Below are 9788 nucleotides of genomic sequence, written 5' to 3'. Positions count from 1 at the left end.
GTTTAACCCACCATTTGGGCCCTGTATGGCATCATGAAGTGGTTGTGGCGCTGCATCAGCAGCTTTAATGGCTCCATAAAGAAAGTTCTGAGATGGTTCAAACTGCTACTTAGATGTTCATATTTCCATCACTGTATTTTCGCACGGTTTCTCCACTGCTGCAGTTGCGGGGTAAATGCCTCACTAAAGAGAAAAAACACAGCCTGGCCAGATTTGTAGCCTGCGGGCTCCCTGGACACACTCGAGCAGGGTCAGATTAAGGGTAAGTTGCTCAAAAATCATTTTTTTCTCATATGAAAAGGAATCTGACTCTAATTTTCTTAGAAATTCACCTTTGTGTTCTGCCACTGCCTGCAGCAAAGAAACACTGTCTGGTGTTGAAAATGAAAGTAAAGTACTTGATGTTACTCTATACGGTCTACATATATAACAAGCTGAGGTGAAACACTTTGTAATACAGAGGACGAATGTTTCCTTTGGGTTTTTTCCCTTTGCAAAACTTCTACTTGAGTGTAACTTTAGTAAAAGAGTTGACTTCTACCCTTCCACCAGCTTCTTTCCATTCTCAGTGCGTAAAGAGGTTGTGTCTCTCTGCTACATAAGTGCTAAAAAGTTGGATCTGAAAGTCAGCACTGGACATATTTGGAAATTAATGTTCAACTTTCAACAAAGCAATTTGATGTGTTTTATGCGAATGAAAGAGGAATTAGGAAATATGGAAAAGACGAGTTTCCCTCTTTAGTTTGTTAAGAACGTCCACTGTAGATGTTGCATCACATAAAGCAATACTGCAAGGTGTTTCTCCCTCTCAGTTTTGCTCTTTCTCTTCATACTTGCTGTTCCTGGCTTTTATTTTGGTAGTCTCAGTTCTGTTTCCTGTTTCCATAGTTCTCTCTGGCAACTTCACTACTCATCATCAGGCCTGATTGCTTTCACCTGTGCCCTTGTCCATTTAAACCCCTGCAAGACTTGCTCCCTGTTACATCCTGCAGTCAGTCTTCCTTTTGTGCCACACTGGCCCTTGATGTTGTTCCCCTGAGCTTTTGGTCTGAGGTATATTTTCTGGTTTTCCACGCTATTCTATTTGTTTACTTCATACATTTTGATATCTTGTACCCATGGTCCTGTTTGTTGGCATCATTTCCACAGTTATGTGTTTTGAGTTTCTAGTTTTGTGGTTCACTGTATGCGCAACACTTTCATTATATGATATATTTGCCCCTGACAATTCCCTGTTAAAGTCATTTCCAGACACTGTTACAACTTCCATGTTTTACTTTGAACTCTACTTACTAGTTTTTCTCCTGCATATTTATTCCCTTGACACAGATTTGAATTTGTGCCTGGTTAGGGTGATTTCTCAGTCTTATCAGGTTATATAAGTTCCACTAAACATTTGTAATATGTTCTACTTTCACCAGGCCCATTCCACTATACGGTCTAGATGCCAAGTCCAAGTGTTATTCTTTTCTGGTTATTTAGTTCACCTAGTTCTGTTCCTCTTTTGCATTAGCTCACCTCATCGTGCTCCAGTTTAGTTCATTGTTTTTCCCTGTCCCACTTGTGTGTAGTTACTTGTTCTAGTTTTGTCAATGTGTAGATTTTGACCTCCTGTGGAGTGATTTTTAGTTATTCTGGCCCTGTGTTATATTGTGTTGTAACCCAATAAACTCCATTTACCCTCCTTACCTTCTGTCGCTCTTACTTGGGTCCATCCTTATACACAAACCAGCACAAGTAATGGATGGCAGGTTAAGAAGTTGCCTTTAAAATATCCCCAGACTAAGCTGCAAGCTTTAGCCAGGGCTTTCTCCATTTTCCTAATCCTCATAACACATGACTCACATTGCTTTGAACACAGACTCAGGAAAATACAAGAACCGCAAATTAAACTAAAAACTGTGATATTGCAATAACAGTAAACAGTAAAAATAAATTGATTAAAGGTAAGATGAAGGAAGAAATTGGCTGAAAAAGACAATATTAAAAGGCACAAAAAGGTTACTAATAAAACTTAAGATTAAACAAAATCACTTTTTGCATTGCAACAAGAAACAGTAAGGAGCAAAAATAGTGAACTGCACTTTACAGAAGTACATTTTGGTTTTGTTTATTTGACACAATTAGAGATGCTTTTACTTCCATAGTTGTCCTTGATCTAATAAACAAAAGCAGGAATCCAGGTGCCTCTGCTGAGCCAAACCATCACATCTAAATATCAAACATAGTAGAAATCATATCAATAAAATGGGAAGTAAAGACAAGTCAGAGCTCACATGTGCAAATTGCATATCAACACTTCCATGGTTTCTTTCTGGTTTCTCTAAAACTGTAGGTGTATTGTGATTCACTTATGATAGAGTGTGTATGATGGGAAAGCAAACAAAAGATGCTTGACGGCATGACGATGTGTTTGTGAGATCACACCGAGCATATGCAGTAATACTCCTGAATCCTTCAAATATTACACTAACAGCTTTCAAACAAACTGATAGAAAACAGAAGACAGTCTTTGAAAAGATGGATTTAGAAAAATCTATTAAACTCTGGCATAAAAAGATGTCATAGATATGTTTGACATCATTTATACAATTTGTCAAAGGGACCATAAAACAAGCTTTTGGCAACTTGTTCCAGTTTCCAGGAAACAAATCTTGAGTACTGACCTTTACTTACTATAATGCTAAGAGCGATTTTCTGAATTGTCACATGCTCTGTTGCTTTTACACAGATCCTAAGAGGTGAACTTGCTCAGAAGTTACGGTCCAGACTGCTGGAGATGTTGTTTGCCAACGTGCACTCAAGTTCAAGTCCAGCACAACTCGAACTTATTCTGAGAGGTCTGAAGGGCATCTTTAAGTACTTTTCCCCCTCTAAACCTTCAAACCATGAACAGACTGAATAATCTGAACAAAACAACAGATCTTTTCATGCCAACAACCCCGTCTTGATATTGATTTCCATCATTCTCTGTCTTTGTTGTCCGGCACGCATTCTGAATAGCTAACAGAAGGTTTAGAAGAAAAGACAAAACACTGAACAGTTTCCTCAAGGTTTTGATCTGAATGAATAAAAATCTGTTTATGTCTATTAGTCAGTTTGCCATCTTAAGAAGTGATGTGTTCAAGATTAACCTTAACTTGAAGTTAATTCATTTGTGTCACTAATTGTTTTCTCTGCAGCTACTTTACTCCCAGTTGTATACCAGTAAACCCTGATCTAGCTGTTAGTCTGACACAATCATCAGTCCAGGGAAAGGCCTAAGGTTTAGGACACTTGAGCCAGACAGTGTGAGTGCTCGGGGATCAAACCTTTGACTCTACATTCACAAGTAATTGGTAGCTAGATCCTCCTTTCATATGGGCACTGGGTGAGATTTATGCTCTCTGCGTTGTTTGATGTTTCACAGGTTACATCACCCTTCCTGTCAGAAGGAATCCGTCCAGGCTTTTCGTCCTCATATAAGCACTTGTTGCACATTTCAGGAATTTTTATTCTCTTTTGAAGTAGGTTTTTCTAGCTGACATTAAAGGTCATTGCTTGTGATGTTTGCTTATGAAAAAAGTCCAAATATAAAAATCTGCGTGGGTATTTGATCCAAGGAGCTCTGTTTTCATGGAGACCTCTGGTGCAGTTCATTTACTTTTCTTATCTGACAGACTCCTGCTTCAGTTTTAACCCATTCTCTTTTGTTGACATGCAACATTGCTGCATGTAAATCCCTTCTTCCTCGCCTCCTCTGGATCATTTACATCTTTCTGTGCTCATAAATCCCCAAAAGGCTGAACCTCTTAAATCTTTTATGCTAAAGAGCAGAGTCATTACCACCATGTCTCTGAACAATAGATGAACCTGTTATCTTTCATTCTTTAATCAGTGATGGAGATAATTACATTTTAGACTTGGCAGAAAAGGTTTTATATTGTCCCGTAGTATGTTATTGTATGTGATATAATAGCATGTTAAACCATATGCTACCGTGTACTTAAACCATATTATATATTTAATTATGCTTTGTCATGTTATGTCACATTATAACTTTAGGCTATGTCCTGTTCTGTCAAGCCATGTTATATTATTTTTTACATGTTTATCATGTCATTTTTTGCATTATCATGTCACATTAATATTTTGTTATATCATTCACATCAGGTTATTTGGTTTGGTTGTTTGTTCGTATATAATCCAATGATTATTTTATTTAATTGCTTGCCATATCACACCATGTCCTCATGCTATGCCTAAAAAGCCCTAAATGTCATTAACCTGTTACCTCACACTGTAATAATAAGTAAATGTGTTCTCTTCCACTCTCGCTCAGAGCACACTGCAGGTGGAGGGAGCGGAAACATGTTGCCACTCATCTGCAGAGACGTACAGTTTGTGCAGCCGGAGGACTGGATTTGCAGATCACTAGATTGACTCTCTCCATTTACCGCATGCAGTAGGAAGAACTAGTCACATAAACATGACAGACTGATCCGCAAATGGTGTTCACTTCCTCCAAAATCCATGTGTTAATCTGCTGGTGGCCACATGCCAGGGCTGCAGGGGAAGGTAAAAACATCTGAACACACCCTGTGTATATCATTATGAGGTGCCAAACAGATGTAAAAGGAAAACTATTTCCCTTTCACTATCACAACCAATCACATGTACAATCATTTGTCTCTTTTCTGGTGACATAAGGATGTTCATGAGGAACAAGAGCACTTATTAGACATGATGGTGCAGCATGTTTCCTCTGCCAGCTGGATATGGCAACGTTCATCATTTCCTGGTGGGTTTACTGCAGCTTGTAACTCTGCACCCTCATCAGGGACAGCAGGGACAGTTATGGTAATGCCAGACTATTTTCTTCCTATAACCTCTATTAGTGACTTGGCCATTTTCCGCAGCCAAAGTACAGAGCCGGAGAACACCTGCTAGTCCTCTGATTCAGTCATCTGCTGAGATGGAAGAAGGGGGAAATTCACTGCAGGAATAATGAACGCACAGAGATTAGACATGAATTTGCTGTTTCACTGTTTTCAAATGTTTTCTTATCAGTTGTGTCTCAGCTGTCTCCCAAATGATTTCCAAGACAATCAAGGGGTTTGAAACTGTAGAAAAAGCTGTTTCTATTCTTAGAAGAGCCGACGGATTGGTGCAGTATGATTCCTTACACATCCTGGTGATATATGTTATACGTTCTAAATAGTAGTTGTAATTGTCTGGTCACAAATGGGGAAAGAGAAACTTTACTACTGAACTGTAACATTTTGCTGAGACCCATTGTGTAATTCTTCAAAACGGCCTGTTAAGGTGAAAGGTGAAGTTTGGCAATTTTAATCACAGTGTGCTGTGTCATGTCTGGATGATGTTGTCAAGAGCTGCAGCTGATTTTCAAAGTCAAGTAAGTAAGAAAATCGGGAGATTGGGGTTATCATCTCTGCGCATGGATACTTTAGCCGCTACCAGCAAAAACACACCTGAACTGTCAGTGGTTGAGTTGCACTATGGGCATATAAATACCAGGTGTTAAAACAGCGGAATTTCTGGTTCGGCTGCATCATTAATTTATGGACTTAAAACCTAATAAAAGCCTTCGGATAGACTCGTACGTGAGTGAAACGACATTAAGCAACACTCCACGCAGCAGCAGCCACTTAATACAGTCATATATTTTATTGCACTTGTCACTGTGACTACTAGTCTGTGCAGGCTTGAAAAGCCCACACAGAAATATTCTTTATTCCACATGTGCACTATGTCGGCCTCCACAAACACCCTGATGATTACATGTCAGCTTACTAATTGACATTAACAATACTGGGAGATGAATTTGCACATTTTACAATTGTCCTAGTTGGAATAAATGGAAATCAGGAGAAACATGGGTCATTTGTTTCTAAAATGATATATTTCTGCTTGGGAATAATCACCCATGTTTTTAATTAGAAGTGTGCTCACTAAGAGGTTTAATTGATTTACATAGTGTTGATAATGTAAATGGAACAACAAATATATCACAAATGTTTCTCGTCTTATTTAAAATGAGTTTTGTTAATTTATGACATTTGAACTGCTGTTTTTGCCTTTTAGAACTAAGGCCAAGAGTGACTGTGGGACCTTAAACTGTAACAGAGTCACATTGTAAAATCATCCAGTGATGATTTTGCTGCTATAATTGATGACTATATCTGGAAACATTTAAACTAAACAATAGGCAATTGAACTAATTACTTTCAACTCTGTCACATCTGATGCTCAGACCACAGGACAGGGAGAGGCAGACACACAGGCAGGCAGGTGAAGTGAATCGAGTTTATTAGAAATAATGATGACCAGGGCTTCCTGGGGAGAAATGGGAACAGACAGATGACAAGAACATAAGTCAGAGACATACAACAGTCTAGCAACTGGCTGGGCGAAAAGGACTGGTACAACATGTACACAGAGGAGCTAATAAAGGTAATGGGAGCAGGTGTGTAGATGGTTGGAGGAGATCTGAGGACTGAGAATAACACACAGATGAGCAGGTAGATCTGGGAGTCAGTTGTCAGGGACATGTGGAAAAGTCCGCGGAAAACTGGAGGTGACTGGTGGGCAGATGGCAAGTGGCAGGAGACTAAAAAGCGAAATAGCCAAAAATGTCAAGCTGGCGTCACGCTGTGTAAGATTTATATTTACGTGCACCACGCTCTGAGGATCCTCCTGCCTTTTAGATGTGGAGTTGGAGGCTGTGTTTCCATTTTCTGTTGTGACTCCACGGTCATTTGGCAGCTTAGATAACTAGAGCATCTTGTTCTTTCTCCATCATATTTAAACTTTTTTGCCAAAGAAAACAAAAGGTGCGTCAGGTAACCACTGTACATCACAAGATGGCAGCCGCCAACCCCCACAGTCTATCTTTGTAATTCTGGTTAGATTTTTGATTTATGAAGCATGTACTAAAGTTACAGAGCAGTAAAAGAAGCAGATGTGTGGTAAGCAACTCTGACTACTGACTACAGCTCATGAAGCCCGAGTCAGTAATAATTAAAAAAGCAAAACGGGATCCGATAAACAAAGAGACCTCCTAATGAAAACACAAAGATGTTTGCAATAAAACACACAGCAAGTGAATTTAAATTGAATGGCTTGTTGCTGTTAACTCTGAGACATATCTAATATGTTCAGAAACCACTTTACATGCAGCATTAGTCCAAACAAAGCCATGCGGGACCTGGCCTAAGACACATACAAAGTGCTTTATTCATATACTGCTGCACAGCCTGCAGCAAACCACTTACAAAACTCCCAAAAGTGTTCCATTCTATTATTGTGGAAGGTTTCCATCCCTTGCACTGCCATCAAACCATGCAAACCAAAAAAATTAATAAATGAAACTTAGTTCTTTTTGTGGCAGAGAAATGAAGGAATGCATAATAACACGTTTCAACTTTTCTATACATATTACTGGCTCATCACTGGAGTGGTATGGATGCAGTTAACAGCCTGGGTATAATGTGGGAGGCTAGGAGCTGAATTTGGTGTTGTGAGAGGTGGCAAACAAAGTGCAAAGAGAAAAAGGTTATTTTGGTGCCAGAATGTGTCTGTGTAATAAACAGTAGACACTTCTATATGTGCATTGTTTATATTTGTTCTGTCTTCCTGCGCCGGCCACAATTGTCTCCTGCTGCCAGTTGCACTATCAATAGCATCAAAGCTCTAATTAAATAAGCCGAACATTGTAATGCACCAAACGTAAGTTGAATAGAGAGTCAACAGACTAAAACAAATGAGTTAAGAGACTCTAAAGCAGCTGTGAAACCAGGGAAGCTTCCTGTTAAGGTTTGTTAACCTTTCAACCTCAGACTCCGCAGCTTGGGACATTCAGGCTGTAATTACTTACTTATAGATTTCCACATTCCAATATATCCCCTCGCTCAGATGCATTTTGCAACACAGCATTTCTCTGACTTCACAGATGAATCTGCTTTGGGATGGCAGCACGTGGGCTACCAGTCCATCTGCTAATTGAACAAGAGTCTGGGGGGTCAGTGCGGGGTGGTCACAAATTACTTTATTGACCTTTTCATGTTTTCAGCTTTATGTGTGTAGAACGGTTGTAGAAGAAAAAAATCTGGTATCACAATGTAAAGGCCCGAGAAACAATTAGTGCATCAGCCTGCTGTGCTCACTGAGTGGACATTCAGCAGCCTGGTTAATTAAACACAGCATGGTATGTTTGTCAGATGTGTCCAACCTGCTATGTGCGTTCAGCTAATCCCTGCAATTTCTGTAAACATTAAATGTTCGGTTTATTATCTATAAAAACAAAGAAAACACAGTGATTAGATTATTGCTTTACACTTAATACCATGCTTTACGTAACTTGAGGATCAATACTGTCAGCATACATAATGCTATCTAATGATTTCTGCTGCTGTTTAAGGTCCTCGAGTGTAAAGCTAAACCAAACAATGGTTGGTGTTTCATTCAGCGTCTTTTCCAGTGTCACCGAATAATAGATCTTATGAAAGCGTCTGGAAATGGGTTAACATGACTTATGTCAAACTTCTTCATAAAGTATGGACCAAAATATACCTGGGAATTTTTATCATAGCTCAAAACACAATTCTGTCTGTGAAAGATGGCAAGCAAAGCTAATATTGTCTGCGGGTTGACAAGCTTGTTGTGCTAACAAAAAGGTGATTTAAACACCGAAGGGTTCTACAACAAGCTTTAGAAAACTGGACTTATCATCATACAAGCATCTGATCAGCACCACAGATTTTTTTCCCGGTTCCCCTGCTTTGGTTGGAGCTGTTTTTTTACATGGTTGGCTCAAGTCCTTAGAAAGTAGTTAACTACACTGATCACTCATAACATTATGGTCACTGACAGGTAGAGTGAATAACATTGATTATCTCCTGGATGTGGGTGGGATATATTATGATGCAAGGGAACATTTGGCCCCTGGACTTGATCTGTTGAAAGCAGACACATGACCATTTGGGCAACTTTGACAAGAGTCTAATAGTGATGGTTATTTAATTATTTTAAATCACTTTGTAGTTTTTCCCCTCTGACAAAAAAGTTTGATTCATCGTTATAAATCACTATAAACCATGAAACCTCCGAGGACAGACCAACTTATACAAGATGTTAATAAAGCCAGTTTACTACAACCCGTGCAGAAAGGGCTTCCAGTAATATTTTCATTTCTTTCTTTGGCCAAAAATCCTGAAAAAAATACATAAAAATTAGAACATGTGAAAATGTGCGAATGGTCTATTTGTGTTACAGTGTATCTATAATGGATATAAACAGGCCTTTCTCCAGCGTCATGCGTCAAATACGCAGGTGTCAAATGACTGCTGTGACTGTCTGGACAAACCGCAGAAGTAGTTGCATTATTTAACTTTTCTGTAGACACGTTGAAAATATCCGATTTAGATTAAATATGTCTTTTTCAGGCTTTTTCAAAACGCTTTTTAAAAACACTCTAAATGTGAAGGAATGTCAGCTGCCGCACTTGTCGCCTATACGATACAGATGTTCCTCACATCCGCCAGCTTATTTATTTCCTGCCAGCATGGGTGAGCTGAATTCCCATAAACCTCCCACAGGCAGACTCGTCTCTCTCCCACTCAGCTCCTCGCGTGGCTTGCCTCCCTAACCAGTGCGCACTTTTCTCCCCCTTCACCTTCACCGCATCCCAGTCTGTTCAGTCCGCGTACAGGCAGTGGGATCCCGGCTTAGCTCTGCACATCTGGAGGAGCGACGGGGAACCGGAGAATGAGACGGATTTAAGCGGCGTT

This window comes from Channa argus, chromosome 6 (assembly GCF_033026475.1).
Source record: "Channa argus isolate prfri chromosome 6, Channa argus male v1.0, whole genome shotgun sequence".
NCBI classification, from domain to species: Eukaryota; Metazoa; Chordata; class Actinopteri; order Anabantiformes; family Channidae; genus Channa; species Channa argus.
The sequence above is the reverse complement of the archived record's forward strand: the minus strand, read 5'-3'. Positions refer to the sequence as shown.